Source organism: Anolis carolinensis, chromosome 3, assembly GCF_035594765.1.
Source record: "Anolis carolinensis isolate JA03-04 chromosome 3, rAnoCar3.1.pri, whole genome shotgun sequence".
NCBI lineage: Eukaryota > Metazoa > Chordata > Lepidosauria > Squamata > Dactyloidae > Anolis > Anolis carolinensis.
The window spans coordinates 288,836,049-288,854,685 of record NC_085843.1 but is presented as its reverse complement, the minus strand read 5'-3'; the positions used below and the strand labels follow the sequence as shown (position 1 = coordinate 288,854,685).

General features: G+C 43.8%; 1 protein-coding gene across 1 annotated transcript in view; it reads left to right on the top strand.

The window, feature by feature from the left end:
* Positions 1-2,077: 2,077 nt before the first annotated feature.
* LOC100556932 (zinc finger protein 850) overlaps positions 2,078-18,637 on the top strand; it is a 57,525-nt gene continuing 40,965 nt past the window's right edge. The window contains exon 1 of the mRNA XM_062976951.1: positions 2,078-2,163. The gene's annotated coding sequence lies outside the window, so the exon portion shown is untranslated. The remainder of the gene's footprint in view (positions 2,164-18,637) is intronic.

The window sequence follows — 18,637 nt, the reverse complement described above, 5'->3', positions numbered from 1 at the left end:
GTCCCAAACCGTTTTGAACTACAACTCCCAAAATCAAGGCCCCTCCCCCTAACTTCTCGGCAGTATGTTCAGTTGCTCACGGGGCTCCTCTGTGCCAAGTTTGGTCCCATTGTCAGTGGGGTGACAGTGAAGGCACTACAAGTCCCATGATTCGTGGCAAGTGTGGTCCAGATCCATCCTTGGTGGGGTTCGCACTCCAGTCCTCTCAGGCTGCAGGTCAAGCGCTTTTGACTTTCTGTAAAAGTGATAAAAAGCCTGGCAACCTCCTTTCAAGGCGGGACAGATTTTTTGTGCTGTGGGCACCTTCCTGTCGCTTTATTCCTTGGCCCACAATAAAAGGCCTTTGTGGTAAGAACCCAACTAGTGGCCTCTTCCTTGCCCCGCGGCCCTGGCCTTTAAGGGGACTCCTGAGCTTGTGCAGAGTTCGTCTGGCGTGCGGGTGAGCCCATGCCCACACAGCGGCAAGGCCTCCACGGAGAACAACTTCTTCTTCTTCTCCTTCTTCTTCTTGTGGGAGGGTCAAGTCACAAAGGGGTCGCAATACAGTAGAGTCTCACTAATCCAAGCCTCGCTTATCCAAGCCTCTGGATAATCCAAACCATTTTTGTAGTCAATGTTTCCAATATATCGTGATATTTTGGTGCTAAATTCATAAATACAGTAATTACAACATAACATTACTGCGTATTGAACTACATTTTTTGTCAAATTTGTTGTATAACATGAAGTTTTGGTGCTTAATTTGTAAAATCATAACCTAATTTGATGTTTAATAGGCTTTTCCTTAATCCCTCCTTATTATCCAAGATATTCGCTTATCCAAGCTTCTGCCGGCCCGTTTAGCTTGGATTAGTGAGACTCTACTGTATTTATATTTTTTGATATTATTATTGGTGTATCTCACCTTTACCTCTGAGGCAAGTTCTGGGTGGTCTGGGGAGTCCAAGCCCCCTTGCCCGTCTCCCGAGGAATCTCTATCACGACCACGTAGCCACACTCAGAACAGACCAGGGAGCAGGAGGCGGTTGTTCCCGATTGGGAAAGGCGTGCGGACACCGGGGCTGCCTCCTCCCTCCCTCCCTCCCTCCCTCCCTCTTCCCTGTACGCAGAACACATCATGCGACGTATGTGCGGGGCTTGACGAATCCAGGGCTGGAGTTAAGATTGCTGGAAGAAACATCAACAACCTCAAATAGGCAGATGAGACCACTTTTTCCTTTTGTTCTATGTAAATAAAACTTTCTTTAATAAAAATTACTTTTATAAAAAGAAGACGTTTCCTGTGTTGTCGAAGGCTTTCATGGCCGGGATCACAGGGTTGTTGTATGTCTTTCGGGCTGTGTGGCCACATTCCAGAAGCATTCTCTCCTGACGTTTCGCCCACATCTATGGCAGGCATCCTCAGAGGTTGTGAGGTATGGATAAACTAAGTAAGGAAAGGAAAGAATATATATCTGTGTGGAGTCCAAGGTGTGGCAAGAGTTCTTTGTCACTGGGAGCCAGCATTAATGTTTCAGTTAATCACCCTAATTAGCATTGGAAAGGTTTTTGTCCCTTGCCTGGGGGCATCCTTTGTTCAGTCAAGCCCTCAGAGTGTTGGTTCCCATCTACTGTTTTGATTTTGGAGTTTTGTAATACTGGGAGCCAGATTTTGTTCATTTTCATGGTTTCTTCCTTTCTGTTGAAGTTGTCCACATGCTTCTTGTGGATTTCAATGGCTTCTCTGTGTCGTCTGACATGATAGTTGTTAGAATGGTCCAGCATTTCTGTGTTCTCAAATAGTATTCTGTGTCCAGACGTTTCCTTCTTGGGAGGAGAGCAAGGACGTCACTCCCTCCCTCCCTCCCTCCCTCCCTCCGATGAAGCCGAGGAGGGGGCGTGGCCAAGGGCGTGGCCTTCCTCCTCCTCTCTGTCTCTGCCCCCAGACGCCGCCTTCCTTTCTTCTTTCTATCCGTCCATCAAGGCTGGAGAGCGGCAGGCAGCCAATGGGAGCCTCCGATAGGTAGGGCTTCAAGATGTCAGCCAATGGAAGGGCGAAGGGAGGCTAGAGGAAGACGGTTGAGGGGCGGGGCTTCTTCGGTGCGTCAGAGCAGAGCCTCTCCCTCCGCCATTATTTTTCCTCAGGCGGTGGCAGCCGAACCATAAAGACGGAGAAAGTGACAGGTATTATTATTATTATTATTATCAACACAACGACGTTGTATGGCACAGCAAACAAGATAGATATGCTGGATTTCGTTTCGCAAAACCACAAGTCGAACACTTCCCAAGTGTCTAGGACTGTGTGATGTATTTTCTGATGATGTGTGCAGATCCCAGTAGGGTGGCCTTTTGCAGTTGGCAGATGGTGATTTTGTCAATGTCTATTGTTTCCAAATGCCGGCTGAGATCTTTTGGCACATATTATTATTATTATTATTATTATTATTATTATTATTTTGATATCTCTCTTTGGGGGAGGAGGGGCCGGGGCCTCCCTTCATCCAGGGAGAAACACACCTGGAGGCCCCGGCCAGGCCTGGAAGTGCGGGGGCTGCAGTGAGAAGCTCCTCAGGCCGCGAGTGGGGGGGGGGGGGGGCGGGGGGTGCTTACTCTTATGACCAGGGGTCCCCAAACTTTTTAAACAGGGGGCCAGTTCACGGTCCCTCAAACCGTTGGAGGGCCGGACTATAGTTGTTTAAAAAAAATCTATGAATAAATTCCCATGCACACTGCACATTTATTTATTTATTGTTTACTACATTTATATCCCGCCCTTCTCACCCCGAAGGGGACTCAGAGCGGCTTACAAATTATATTTACATACACTACATTATATTATTAGCATAGTACTAGTATTAAATTACTATATTATGCTATATCAATTATATCGTAATATTGTTAGTAATATTACATTTAATATATATAATATATAATGAATGTTATATTGTATTGTTATCAGTATTATATCGTAATACATTATAATATTATCAATATTATATGTATATACAATATAGGTCAATGATGGGCAACCTTTTGCGCTTGGAGTGTCAAAATTCACCAAAAAACCTAGCATGACTTGGGTGGTGTGTCACTTTGAGAAAAAAACCATAATTTCACAATATGTATAGTTTAAATAACAAAAATACATAACTGTAATATATAACTGTATTCAATAAATCAAAAACTATTGACTACCATTATTTCCTTGTACAACAATCTATGGTACAATGTGTTGTCGAAGGCTTTCATGGCCAGGATCACAGGGTTGTTGTATGTCTTTCGGGCTGTGTGGCCATGTTCCAGAAGCATTCTCTCCTGACGTTTCGCCCACATCTATGGCAGGTACCTCACAACCTCTGAGGATGCCTGCCATAGATGTGGGCGAAACGTCAGGAGAGAATGCTTCTGGAACATGGCCACACAGCCCGAAAGACATACAACAACCCTGCAATCTATGGTACCTCTTGCAGCTTCCACGCTGATTTCTCTTCTAGTTTCAATGTAGTCATGAATAATAATCTATATATATAAAAGAGTGATGGAATCCTGGCGACCGCCAAAACAACAAAACTAAACACCCCACAACCTCGAAAATTGACAACACAATCCATCATCCACGCCTCTAGGTTGATACAACAAAAAGAAAAGAAAAATAAAGTCCTAATTAGAGGGAGAGGAATAATTGTTTTTATCCAATTGCTGCCAGTTAGAAGGCTAAGCTCTGCCCACTTGGTCTCCTAGCAACCCACTCACCCAGGGGACAGGCAGAGTTAGGCCTCACTTAGGCCTCTTCCACACTGCCTATAAAATACAAATTATCATATTTTAACTGGATTAAATGGCAGTGTAGACTCAAGGCCCTTCCACACAGCTATATAACCCATTTATAATCTTATATTATCTGCTTTAACTGGATTATCTGGACTCCACACCTTTTACCCTTTACCTTAACTACCACCAATTCCTCAATACTTTATTTCCCATACCACCATACTTCGCCACAGCAACGCGTGGCCGGGCACAGCTAGTAAATAATATAATAATAAATAATAGTAATAATATGATAATATACTACAATAATAATAGAATAACAAAATATATTGTGCATAATTCCCATGGAGTAAACAACAAAACCACTGGACCAAATCACACCAAATTTGGTCACAAAATACATAGTCACCCAATCAATCTGCAGTGGGTCTCCTTGAAGGCAGGCTGCAATGCTCCTTTCAGAGCGTATCCCGAGAGTTTGTTTCCATGATGCTCAGCCTCCTTTGTGGGTTTCCAAGCAAAAGGGCATTTTTCACAGAGCACTAAACACATTTGTGAACTCATCTTGGACTCTACCAATATCTCTGTGTGGATGATCTTAAGGTGGGGTGGAAAGGGGGAGATCACGGCCCTTGCTATGATACTCTCAATGTACTTTTCACTCAAAGCAGGAATGGTGGATGTGGGAAATATGATCAGACAGACATTAAGCTCAGCCAGAGGATCAATAATTAACTGTTTATTTTTTCACCCCAATGCTTTCTCTGTTAAATCTATATTTAAGCAGTCTATCAACATTTTAGCTGCGAATCCCGATCACACTGCATTTTATGGGGTTGTGCATGTTGGCATGATGTGACCAGGCAGAAACAATGGTATTCATTGCACAGAGGAAAATTAACCTGGATTTCAGAAGAGAGGCTGGAGCATTAAACCTGCACGATCTCTTCATTCGTCGGGGGAGGCCCTCCTCTTGCTCCCGCCTCCGTCACAAGCGCGGTTGGTGGGGACGAGAGAGAGGGCCTCCTCCTTGGTGGCCCCCCGGCTCGGGAACTCGCTCCCCAGGGAAATCAGGAAAGCCCCCACCCTGGTAGCATTCAGAAAGAGCTTGAAAACCTGGCTCTTTACTCAGGCCTTTAGTTAAAGATTGCTCATCCCCATAGCAATCTGTATCTGTGACCATTCCTGTACCGGTTTGCACTTTTTACCTTTGTCAACTTGATATACACATATGGTCTACTCCCATCCCAATTTGCACTTCCAAGAATTTGCAGCACTTTATCAGTCACCTCGTGTTTACAATCTTTATATGGTGCACCTTACCCAGTCTACTTTTACAACCTCTCAGTTTTAATCCATGTTTTTATTAGTTCTTGTCATTTGTTTTTAATGGCTAATGTTTAAATTTTTATAATTGTGCATGTCTTTTGTCTATTGTTGTGTTTTATACGTCTCTTCTGGGACGTCTCTCCGGGATGGGCCTTGGGGGTACTGTTCTGCAGTGGCTCCAGTCCTTCCTAGAGGGCCGTTCCCAGTTGGTGAAGCTGGGGGACACCTGCTCGGACCCCTGGCCATTGACCTGTGGGGTCCCACAAGGTTCCATTTTGTCCCCCATGCTTTTTAATATCTACATGAAACCGCTGGGTGAGGTCATCCGGAGTTTTGGAGTGCGGTGCCATCTCTACGCGGATGACACCCAACTCTACTACTCCTTTCCACCTAATTCCAAGGAAGCCCCTCGGATACTGGACTAGTGTCTGGCCGCTGTATTGGCCTGGATGAGGGCGAACAAGCTGAAGCTCAATCCTGACAAGACAGAGGTCCTCCAGGTCAGTCGTACGTCTGATCGGGGTATTGGGTGGCAACCTGTGCTTGACGGGGTCGCACTCCCCCTGAAGGCGCAGGTCCATTGCAGCTTGGGGGTCCTCCTGGACTCTGCGCTGACACTTGAGGCCCAGGTGTCGGCCGTGGCTGGGAGGGCCTTTGCACAACTAAAACTTGTGCGCCAGCTGCGACCATACCTCGAGAAGTCAGATCTGACCATGGTGGTCCATGCCTTAGTTACCTCTAGACTGGATTACTGCAATGCGCTCTACGTGGGGCTGCCTTTGAAGACGGCTCGGAAACTACAACTAGTACAACGATCGGCAGCCAGGTTTCTAACTGGGGCAGATTACAGGGCGCGCTCAACGCCGCTGTTTAAAGAGCTCCACTGGCTGCCATTTCTTTTCCGAGCCCAATTCAAGGTGCAGGTTATCACCTACAAAGCCCTAAACGGTTTGGGACCCACCTACCTTCGAGACCGCATTTCCCCCTGTGAACCCGCACGACCTCTTCGCTCGTCGGGGGAGGCCCTCCTCTCACTTCCACCAACTTCGCAGTTGCGGTTGGTGGGGACGAGGGAGAGGGCCTTCTCCGCCGTGGCCCCCCGGCTGTGGAACTCGCTCCCCAGGGAGATTAGGCAGGCCCCTACCCTACTCTCTTTCAGGAAGAGCCTGAAAACTTGGCTATTCCAGAAGGCCTTCGTTGACTGATCCTTGTGGGATCATGTTATTTACCTATTAAGCAGTAGACCCTCTGGATTGTTTTTAGGATTCATTCAGCACTTTAAGTATTACACCTGCTGCATAATTATCCCTCCCTGATAACTTGATATTGCTTTGCACCTTGGCCTGGATCTTTTGACCCAAATCGGGATTTTAATATTATTGTGTATATTGACTTTTATGACTGTTTTTAATCATGTTGAAGTTTTACTGCTCGGTTTAATGTTTTATCTGATTTGTGCTGTCGTGTCTGGGCATGGCCCCATGTAAGCCGCCCCGAGTCCCTCCGGGGAGATGGGGCGGGATATAAGAATAAAATTATTATTATTATTATTATTATTATTATTATTATTATTATTATTATTATTATATTGCTATTGTTTTTATTCGGGCTTGGCCCCATGTAAGCCTCCCTGAGTGCCCTTTGGGGAGATAGAGGCGGGGTATAAAAATAAAGTTATTATTTTATTATGACACAGCAAACAAGATAGATATGCTGGATTTCATATCACAAAATCGCAAGTTAAACACTTCCCAAGTGTCTAGGACTGTGTGATGTATTTTTGGATGATGCGCGCAGATCCCAGCAGGGTGGCCTTTTGCAGCTGGCATATTGTAATTTTGTCAATGTTTATTGTTTCCAAATGCCGGCTGAGATCTTTTGGCACGGCACCCAATGTGCCCATCACCACTGGGACCACCTGCACTGGTTTCTGCCAGAGTCTTTAAAGTTCAAGCTTGAGGTCCTGATAGCGGCTGAGTTTTTCTTGTTGTTTTTCGTCAATGCAACTGTCACCTGGGATGGCAACATCAATGATCCAAACCTTTTCTTTTCCACAACTGTGATGTCTGGTGTGTTTTGTTCCAGAACTTTGTCAGTCTGGATTCGGAAGTCCCACAGTATCTTTGCGTGCTCATTTTCCAATACTTTTGCAGGTTTGTGATCCCACCAGTTCTTTGCTGCTGGGAGGTGGTACTTGAGGCATAAGTTCCAATGAATCATTTGGGCCACATAGTTGTGCCTCTGTAGTCTGTCTGTGCAATTTTCCTACAGCAGCTGAGGATATGATCAATGGTTTCATCGGTTTCCTTGCACAGTCTGCATTTTGGGTCATCAGCCGATTTTTCGATCTTGGCCTTAATTGCATTTGTTTATTATTATTATTATTATTATTATTATTATTATTATTATTATTATTATTATTTTTAAACGTATCACACAATTGTCAGCAGAACTGCATATTGTGTTGTTGAATGCTTTCATGGCTGGAATCACTGGGTTGCTGTGAGTTTCCGGGCTGTATGGCTATGTTCTAGAATGCTTCTGGAACATGGAAAACTCACAGCAACCCAGACTGCATATTGTCGCAGCCGAAAGGTTTCCCTGCTGATTGAACGAGATTCTCTGTTAGAGGAGGAAAAAGGGAAGAGATACTAACACCTAAAAGTCGATGCAATATCCAAACTACAAAGATTCTCATACTCACGGGGAAATGAGTGACTGTTTCCCATAAGGTCTCAAAATTAACCAGTCTGCAGGAGGTATGTTCTTGAACTTATTGTAGAAAAAGGAAAAAGTGGGTAATAGTGAACCCTGTTGACATGAAGGACTTCTGCCAGACATTACTATATAGAGCCGTGGTTCTCAACCTTCCTAATGCCGCAACTCCTTAATACAGTTTCTCATATTGTTGTGACCCCAACCATAAAACTATTTTTGTTGCTACATCATAACTGTAACTTAGCTACTGTTATGAATCGTAATGTAAATATGTGATATCCAGGCTGTATTTTCATTAACTGGACCATATTTGGCACACATACCCGATACACCCAAATTTGAATAGTAGTGGCGTTGGGGGGAATTGATTTTGTTATTTGGGAGTTGTAGTTGCTGGGATTTATAGTTCACCTATATTCAAAGAGCATTCCAAACTCCACCAATGGTGGAATTGAACCAAACTTGGCACACAGAACTCCCGTGACCAACAGAAAATACTGGAAGGGTTTGGTGTGCATTGACCTTGAGTTTGGGAGTTGTAGTTCACCTCCATCCAGAGAGCACTGTGGACTCAAACAATGATGGATCTGGACCAAACTTGGCATGAATACTCAATATGCCTAAATTTATTACAGTTTATTTTATTTATTACAATATTTATATCCCGCCCTTCTCACCCATAGGGGACTCAGGGTGGCTTACAATGAAACACAATATAAAAATATTGCAGACAATTCAATCAGTTAAGATTAAATACATTAAACATTGATAAAAATATACATATAAATACACAATTGGTGCATTTCGAGTCTGATAACTGGTCTGTAATTGAATTCTAGGATGGTAATAATTGATGCTGCTGTTAAATTTGAACACTGGTGGAGTTTGCGGAAAATAGACATTGACATTTGGGAGTTGTAGTTGCTGGGATTTATAGCTCACCTATAATCAAGGAGCCCCTTGAACCCCACCAACGATGGAATTGGGCCAAACTTCCCACAGAGAACCCCCATGACAAGATTCCTTCAGGAAAAGACAGGAAATTTGATGGCAGTAGGGAATGCGCAAGAATTGGACCTGGGATCCATTGTGTGATGGGAGGCAGCCCAGTAATTGTTGTGTCCCTCGTCATTTAGCACATCCTGATAATTCAGGGATCCCCATTATCCAGTGAATGTCGCCCTTTAATATTAGAACAAACCATTTCTTTCTCTCTGCCTGCCTGACTTCCATTCCTTTAGCCACATTTTTGTTTGACCCAATGAAATCAATGTGATGCGGAACAATGGCTTCAAACTACAGGAAAGCAGATTCCACCTGAATATAAAGAAGAACTTCCTCACTGTGAGAAGGGCTGTTCGGCAGTGGAACTCTCTCTCTGCCCCGAACTGTGGTGGAGGCTCCTTCTTTGGAGGCTTTTAAGCAGAGGCTGGATGGCCATCTGTCGGGGGTGCTTTGAATGCAGATTGAATGCAGATTTTCCTGCTTCTTGCAGGGGGTTGGACTGGATGTCCCATGAGATCTCTTCCAACTCTACTATTCTATGATTCTATGATGCAGCAATATTGAAAGGGGTTCCCCTTCCTTCCTTTTATCCTTCTATCATTCTTCTCTCTCTCTTCTTCTGTCTTTCTGGATTCATTCCTTTTTTAAGGATCAGTTTATGCTCTTGAGACCATGATGTCTGCATTTGTTGATATTTCCATTTCACAATGACCCATGAAGGGGAAGGGGGGAAATCATGGAAGTAAGGAAGGTTTCTGGCTTTCATCCTTGATCGTTTGCTTCTTTGTTGACCAGGGAAATGAGGAATCTATGGAGCCACATCTTGGATGCAGTAAGGAAGCCAATAATATAGGAAGAAGAAATCGTCTCAAGATGATCATCTTGCTGAATTCTGGATCTTGCATATAATAAAGGAAAATATCTGTATTGCAATTAAACACCCATATCACTTTTGACATGGAGGAAAAAGCTTATAAATGCTTGGAGTGTGGAAAGAGCTTCACTGGGAGAGGAAATCTTCATGCACATGAAAGGATTCATACTGAGGAGAAACCTTATAAATGCATGGAGTGTGGAAAGAGCTTCACTCAGAGTGGACATTTGACTTCACATCAAAGAACTCACACTGGGGAGAAACCCTATCAATGCCTGGAGTGTGGACAGAGCTTCACTGAGAGAGGAAGTCTACATAGACATCAAAGATCCCACACTGGGGAGAAACCCTATACATGCCTGGAGTGTGGATAGAGCTTCAGTCGGAGTCTAGGTCTACAAAGACATCAAAGGACTCACACTGGGGAGAAACCCTATACTTGCCTGGAATGTGGACAGAGCTTCACTCAGAGTGCAAGTCTCCATTCACATCAAAGAACCTACACTTGGGGGGAGAAACCCTATACATGCCTGGATTGTGGAAAGAGTTTTAGTCATAATGGAAATTTAAGTAAACATCAAAGGACTCACACTGGGGAGAAACCCTATAAATGCCTGGATTGTGGACAGAGTTTCACTGAGAGTGGAAGTCTACGTAGACATCAAAGGACTCACACTGGGGAGAAACCCTATACTTGCCTTGAGTGTGGACAGAGCTTCACTTGTAGTTCAAGTCTTAGTTCACATCAAAGGACTCACACTGGGGAGAAACCTTATAAATGCCTGGAGTGTGGACAGAGCTTCAGTTATAGTTCAGGTCTACGTTTACATCATAGGAGTCACACTGGGATGAAACCCTATATATGCTTGGAATGTGGAAAGAGCTTCACTCAGAGTGGAAGTCTGCAAACACATCAAAGAACCCACACTGGGGAGAAACCATATAGATGCCTGGAGTGTGGAAAGAGCTTCACTAGTAATTCAGGTCTCCGTTCCCATCAAAGAACCCACACTGGGGGGAAACCCTACACATGTGATTTTCCTGCTTCTTGGCAGGGGGTTGGACTGGATGGCCCACAAGGTCTCTTCCAACTCTATGATTCTGTGATTCTATGATTCTACATGCCTGTAGTGTGGAAAAAGCTTCGCTCAGAGTGGAAGTTACTTTCACATCAGAGGATTCATACTTGGGAGACACCCTATACATGCCTGGAAACAAATTGTTAAGTTTACATTTGCAATTACACCAGAGTTTTGTAACTTAATAATGCTGGGTGATAATCTAGAAAGAAAATGTGTAAGATTACTAAAATATATGATAACATTATGTAACAAAATCTACATTTACATCAAAGGACTCACACTGGGGGGAAACCCTATAAAATGGGATGTGGAAAGAGCTTCTCTGAGAGTTCCAGTCTCCATAGACATAAAATTCACATTGGAGAGAGAGAACAGTGGTATTTGACCCCAGAGCGACACTCCAAGAGCTGGAGTTAACACACTTTTTAGACATGCAACTCAATCAATCAATTGTGCAAATAACAAGTTATAATGGAACCTAGACTTGAACACACCAGCAACCCCCTTCTGTGGTGATGAAACATCTCGGTATTTTTAAAAACAGGCTGGATAGGCCTCAATGGGTGCTTTGCTTGTGTCTTCCAGGCTGGCTGTAGGGGGTTGGACTGGATGCCCTTTGGGAGTCTCTTCCTGTGGGGGCGGGGGGAACCGTTTTTCATGCAGCGTGCCTGTGCACTACAGTCGACACACTCATGTGTCATGGGACACAGTTTGGAAAGCTCTGACCTAAGACATATAATGGCAATGCTTGTTAATGCTGAAAAAGGAGAACACAACGTTGGGATATTGTAAGCATATTGTGATGCTTTTGTAGAAATGCCCGAAAATATTGGATGCAAATGCATATGATGCTGGAAGAAAATTGTCAAGGTTACATTTACAGTGAGTCTAGAATGTTGTTTTATGGAAATGGTAGGGTCATCTAGAAACAAAATTTGGAAAATGTCTAGAATATATGATAACTGCAGCCAGCATTGTTTATATGACTGATGAAGATCTGCAAACTAGCAGAGAGGGACAAAGTGACTGCCAATTAAGGAGACTTCAAGAAAGATTGGGACTACTTTATGTCTTTTTCACAACAACAGGGGCAAGTGTCAGTTGTCAGAGTTATTAATTAGACAAGTGTTGCCAAAGGTAGAAGTGAACTTACATAGGATTATCTAAGGGGAGTTTTATTTATTTCGTGTCAAAAGCATTGCATAATAAATAAGTTTAAAAGTGATAAAATAGAGGAATCACAAGCAGCTAAATAGTTTTAGAAAAACAGCGACCACATTTTCCGTAGCTTTAAACAGGACATTGTGGGCAAGCAGACATATGTGGAGTTGTTTGTTCTGCTCCACAGTCACACAAGGTGGAGGATTCCTCCAGGTCGTGCCACCCTGCCAAGTTGTCTTTAGATCTGCCCACTCTGCTTCTGAGTCTGTTCAGGGACTTCCAAGTTGCCCATTCTTGGTTTGCCCCTGGAGGGGTGGGGGGCCTCCAGTTGGGATTGCCTGGTTTAGCTGCCCAGAGGGACACTCTTGCTGTTGCTGGAGGAACATTCAGAGGAGTGATGAAACTTTCCTTGATTTGAGTCTCCTGGGAGGAGGCTGATAGTCATGCAGTGGATGGCTTTCAAAATGTTCAACCTTATTTCTCTCAACACTGTCACACATCCGGGGGGGGGGGGGGGGGGGGAATCCCAGCTAACTTGTAGAGTTTATTAACAGGTGTAGATTTAAGGCATCCTGTGATTATTCTGTATGTTTCATTCTAAGGGGAGTAGAATAATAAGTGATACAGTGTTCCCCCACTACTTCGCTGTTCGCTTATTGTGGACTCGCTGTTTTGCGGGAAAATGTATTTATTTATTTATTAGACTTGTATACCGCTACTTCCAGTTTGGCTCAGAGCGGTTTACAGAAATAGATTAAAACAATACACTTAGCTTTAAAATAACAATAAAAGCAGACATAGCCCCGAGTTTTTCACCCATTGAAAGCTTGTCGGAAGAGCAAGGTTTTGCAGGCTTTCTGAAAGGCAAGTAGGTCTCGGGTTGTTCGAGTTTCAACTGGCAAGGCATTCCATAAATGAGGGGCTACCCTCCTCAGGGCTGCCCCCTTGCGTTGTGCCTGCCTGGTGAGTGAGCCAGTGAGGGAGGGAGGGTGGGCGAGTGAGTGAGGAAGTGAGTGAGGGTGGGCGACAGAAGAGGAGCCTGGAAGAGGCAGCCAGGCTCCTGTTTCTGCCACAACTCCAGGCGGCCATGCCGAGAAACATGGAGGACTCAGAAGAGGGGGTCCTCCACGAGTCCTGCCCCCTCTTCCGAGTCCTCCACGTTTCCTGGCGTGGCCGACTGGAGCGACGGCAGAGACGGGAGCCTGGCTGCCACCCGCCCTCACTCTTACTCTGTCACTGTCTCACCCACCCTCCCTCCCTCACTCACTCACTCACCGGGCGGAGTGGCGGCAGAGGCAGCCAGAGCCACATGGCAGGCACGGAGCAAGGGGCCCGCTGGCCCTGGTAGGAAAGGCTTCACTCTCCCCGGGGCTTGCAGGGGGAGAAAGGCCACCTAACTATTAAATAATGTTTCAATATTAAAATAAAAATGACTGCTTTTCATGTTTGATTTTACAATGTGTAATTTGTCACTGTTTTTTATTATTGTTGTGAGCCGCCCCGAGTCCCCTCGGGGAGATGGGGCGGGATATAAGAATAAATTTATTATTATTATTATTATATCCCTACTTTGCGGATTTTCACGTATCGCATGTGGTCGTGGAATGTACCCCCGCAATAAATGAGGGAACACTGTACAACCAACTCTTTGTGTGGTTCTTAGTATCAGATTCAGGTGTGAAGTTCTTAAAATTAGACCAAGATCTGTCTGTCTGTCCGTTTGTTTATGTACTTTGTGTATCTATATAGGAGTTTTTATTGCTGTATTTTCTGATTTATCTTTGTAGTTCGTTGTGAGCTGTGTAGTTTTAGCATTATATATTATAAAATCAGTATGTTTCACTTTTTCTTATTAAAAATTGTTTCTGAAAAGGGGATTTAGAAGGGTCAAAATATTAGGAGACTGGAAAGGCAGATAGAGCAGGGATTTAATCCAAAATCGAAGGTCCTTTTGGATATTATGTTACACCGATATGCCGGTCACATGGCTCTGGATTTGATTTTTATGCTTCAGTTATTACATATATACCATGTTTTGATCATTTATTGCTTTTTTGGATATGACTTTGATTTCTTTTACTGCACATCTGAATCCAGCATTTCAATACAACTGTCCCTCTATATTTGCAGGTGTAGATTACATGGATGATGATGATGATGATGAAGAAGATGATTTTATTTCTTACTCTCCTCATGGCTCGAGGCAAATCACAATGTAAATAAATAAATAAATAATAGGGCGGAATATAAATAGCTTCTATCTCCCCGGGGGGACTCGGGGCGGATTCCAGAATACAAAAGGCAAACATTCAATGCCTCCATGAAACAAACAAATACCCACATAAGCCCACATGTGAGTACAGCATTAGAGCCCCTGGTGGCGCAGTGGGTTAAAGCCTTGTGACTTGAAGATTGGGCTGCTGATCTGCAAGCTGCCAGGTTCGAATCCCACCCGGGGAGAGCGCGGATGAGCTCCCTCTATCAGCTCCATGTGGGGACATGAGAGAAGCCTCCCACAAGGACGGTGAAAACATCCAGGCGTCCCCTGGGCAACGTCCTTGCAGACAGCCAATTCTCTCACTCCAGAAGCAACTTGCAGTTTCTCAAGTCACTCCTGACACGAAAAAAAGTACAGCATTAGAACCAAATATCAATAAATCAAACAAAACATAAACAAAATTATATAATGACATGAAATCTAAGCATAAGACATCCACAATTAATTTACAGGGGCCAACGAAGGTTCACAAAGCATGCATATACTGTATATACTCAAAGATAAGCCGAGTTTTTCAGCCCTTATTTCTGAGCTGAAAAATAATAATAATAATAAACTTTATTTTTATATCCCGCCCCATCTCCCCGAAGGGACTCGGGGCGGCTCACAATAGGGACAAGCCCGAACAACAACTAATTTAACATAAACTTAAAACATTCCAACAATACACAAAATAAAATAATGGACAAATACATTAAAATCCAAGCAGATAAAATCAGAGTAATTAAAAGCAACCCAGTGGGGACAGGTTTCATAAAGTGCTGTATCATGGAAATAAGTAGCAGTGATAAAGTGCCATATGCTTTCAAACAGAAAGATGTATTCTAATAACAGCTCTTTTGGGCCTGTTCATTTAAACGTGCTCCCCCGGCTTATATTTGGGTCAAGGTCAAGCCAGCAGCGGAGCCTGGAGGCCACAGTATGTTTTCTTTTCCAAAACCTCCCTCCTCTGCTTCTCCCAGGCTGGTTATCTTATATTTTTTTGAGTGAGAGACAGAGATGAAGCGAATGTTTTCAAAAGCGAAAGGAGAGTGTGAGAGAAACCCTTGCAAGCCAGATTGCATGGGCAGAAGGGGAAGAAAAAAAGATATTCTTGCAAATTTGCATGATTCATAGCTATTATTACTACTACTACTACTGTTGCAAGAACATTTGAGTCCAAAGGGAGGGAAGGAGGGAAAAGAGAGCAACAGAAGGTGTGTATTTATTTTTATTCCTAAGGAAACAAAAATGAGGTGGGTTTTTTTGGAAGAGGGAGAGAAGTTTTAAAAAGCCTTTTCTGGCTACTTTTAGAGTTTGAAAAAGGGAGAAAGAAAAGAGGTGTGAAAGGGCAGGAGAAAAGAGGACAAAGTTGTTTTTAGGGGGGCATTGCTTGCATTTCTTCCTTGGGTAAATGCATGCCCCAAAGCTTCTAAATATTTATATAGATGGTCCCCCTACAAATACATTAATATATCAATTTTCCCCTCATATGTTTACAGGGAAATGTTTCCCCTGACATTAAGTCCAGTCGTGTCTGACTCTGGTGCTCATCTCCATTTCTAAGCTGAAGAGCCAGCGTTGTCCGTAGACACCTCCAAGGTCATGTGGCCAGTATGACTGCAAGGAGAGCCGTTACCTTCCCGCCAGAGTGGTACTTATTGATCTACTCACATTGGCATGTTTTCAAACTGCTAGGTTGGCAGAAGCTGGAGCTAACAGCGGGTGCTCATTCTGCTCTCGGGATTTGAACCTGGGACCTTTCGGTCTGCAAGTTCAGCAGCTCAGTGCTTTAACACACTTCGCCACCGGGGCTCCATTATGCACACACACACACATATATATATATATATACTGCTTCTGCCAAACTAGCAGTTCAAAAACATGCAAATGTGAGTAGATCAATAGGTACTGCTCCTGTGGGACCCAGAGTCGGACACGACTAGGCTTAATGTCAGGGGAAAACCTTTACCTTACTAGATACATACAAACTTATATAGCTAAAACATAATCATTAAAACATTCTATAAAATACACATTTTATAACATCCTTTAAAGTACAGATATTAAACCATATTTCTAAAAAATGCATTTTCAAATACATAGAACAAAGATTCAAACAAGACGCAATTTTTAAAATTTATGATTAAAGTCATTGGGTATGACTGCATATGATGATTCACCAAACTTGCCATCCATAATGAAATGGGGATTATTTGGGGCTTTGCAGCCATTTCTGAACAAATGACAGCCGCAAAAAAGCAAAATGTAAAGGAAACCTATTTAAAGTTTTGTCAATCGTAAATGTGCTAAATAAGAGTTCATGGGTAAAGGTAAGGTAAAGTTCATAGGATTAAGAAAATGTGGCGGCGTCCTAGAGGCCTTGGCACTTTTCCACTTTCCTGGGGCCCTGAGGCCCTCAGCCACACAAATGTGGAGTACTGGCCTGGTAGGGAAATGTAATGGGAAGACGTGTATAATTATATTTTGTTTATAGATGATATGTGTATTTGATTTTGTTTGAACAGCCAGGTTTGGCTAAGTTTAAAATGGTGAGTATTTCAGTTGACCATATGTATGGGGGAAGGTAGCCATCTTAGAATGCTAGAACAGGTTACCATAGCAACAGGGGCGGAGCCAACTGCCTCTTGGAAAGGAAAAGGGGAATGTTTTAAAACCCAGTTTCAGTCTGTGATTTCCATCCACAGTGAAGGAACTGATTCTCAGGTAGAGAATCAGGGTGACTCAGAAGAATTTGGGTCAGGCCTAAAATAAAAGGATTTATTTTAGGAGTTGGTGATTTTCCAGTCACAGGGAAGGATCTGATTCTTGTGTGGAGAATCAGACTGGCTTAAATAGAAAGATTTGAGTCAGATTTAGGTTAGACCAGTCTAGGCAAGTTAGGTGATTTGTCTAGGGTCTTTTATAGAGCCTGTGGATTAGAGAACATTAATCCCAGGGGATCCAGTAGGATCAGGGTTTAGTGTAACTTAAAGAAAGAAGTATTTTGAAAGTTTAACCACCTCATAACCGTTGTAACCATTAAGCGAAGTGCCTTTACCAAGTTATCTGAAACCATCAAGCTCTGTACCTGCAATAAACTTGTTTTGATTTTATTCTAAATAAGCCTCTGTCATACTCTCATATTAAGTTAAGTAACATCAACACCTGAAGTGGAACAAATAGAGAAAGCTTATAAGAACCAGTACCATCTGCCTGACGTCTCCATTGGTGGCAGCGAAGAAGAAGATAATCAAACAAATAATCAATTAACATCATCTCTCACAAAACATCTTTATTAAGTGGTGGTCTCTGTGTGTGTGTGTGTGTGATCAAAAAAGGGTTCCATCACTGATACACATTCCTGTCAGACACCTCACCTCTGTACAATATTGGTGGCAAAGCTGAGGGACTCTAAAAGGGATTCCATCCTCTGTCAACCTCAGCTCCTGACATAAATTGGTGGCAGCGGTGGGATCTGAAGGGATTCCATCCTCGGCCACATCAAGTCCCCACATGTAATATCACCCCAAATCCACAAAAGAGCTCTACTGGACCAACCAGGTTTGCACCCAAACACACCCTGCATGCTTTCAAGGCTCCATTGGCTTCTTCATCAGGCAAAAGGCATTAGAAATCACACAGGAAAAAAGAGGGGGAATATGCTAAATTTTAAGGGACCCAGGTCTCCAGTTTGTGAAGATTTGGCTTTGTTACTGTCAATTAAGACGTTGTTTTTGGCCTCTGGGGGACAGTCCTAAAATCCAAGCCATCAAAAGTAACTTCCCTCGAGAGCCAGGCTGCCTCCGCCCTGGGATGAGGCTCTGAGCTTGCCATTAGCCTCAGAAGAGTTATTCATAGATTTGTCAATAGATTAACCCAATAGGTTTGCCATAGTCTCCCTCTGAGGCTGAGAGAGTGTGACTGGCTCAAGGCCAGCTGGGGATTCCAAGGCCAAGTGGGGTTCCATCCCTGGCCTCCAGACTCAAGGCCCAAGGCCCAAACCACAGCCATTGTCGTGCTCTCTCAGGTCATCCCTGATTGGCGACTGATCACAGAGTCTTCTGGGAGTGTGACTTTCCCACTATTGGTTTTCATGGCTGAGCGGGGATTTGAACCCTGGTCTCCAGAGCCCAACACCCAAACTATGCAATTGCGGCATGGATTGCGGCAGTGGACACCTTCAACAATGCAAAAGCCGTATTCATGGCTTCTCCTTTGGGGCCCAATTCCGGTGGCGCCAGGCACTGAGGATGCCATCTTAGAGAAGGCCTTCCGGGTTCCTCTTGGCTCCTTTCTCTCCGTTTGGGAACCAGAGACCCTGCATGGGCTGAAAAGGGGTCCAAAAAGGCTTATGCTTCCTTCCTCTTGGAGATGTGATGGGACCCCTCCCTCGAGGCAGAGTGAGATTGTTATCGACCGCGTTTGGGGGATCGGGCCCCTTTAGAAGGAAGCCGA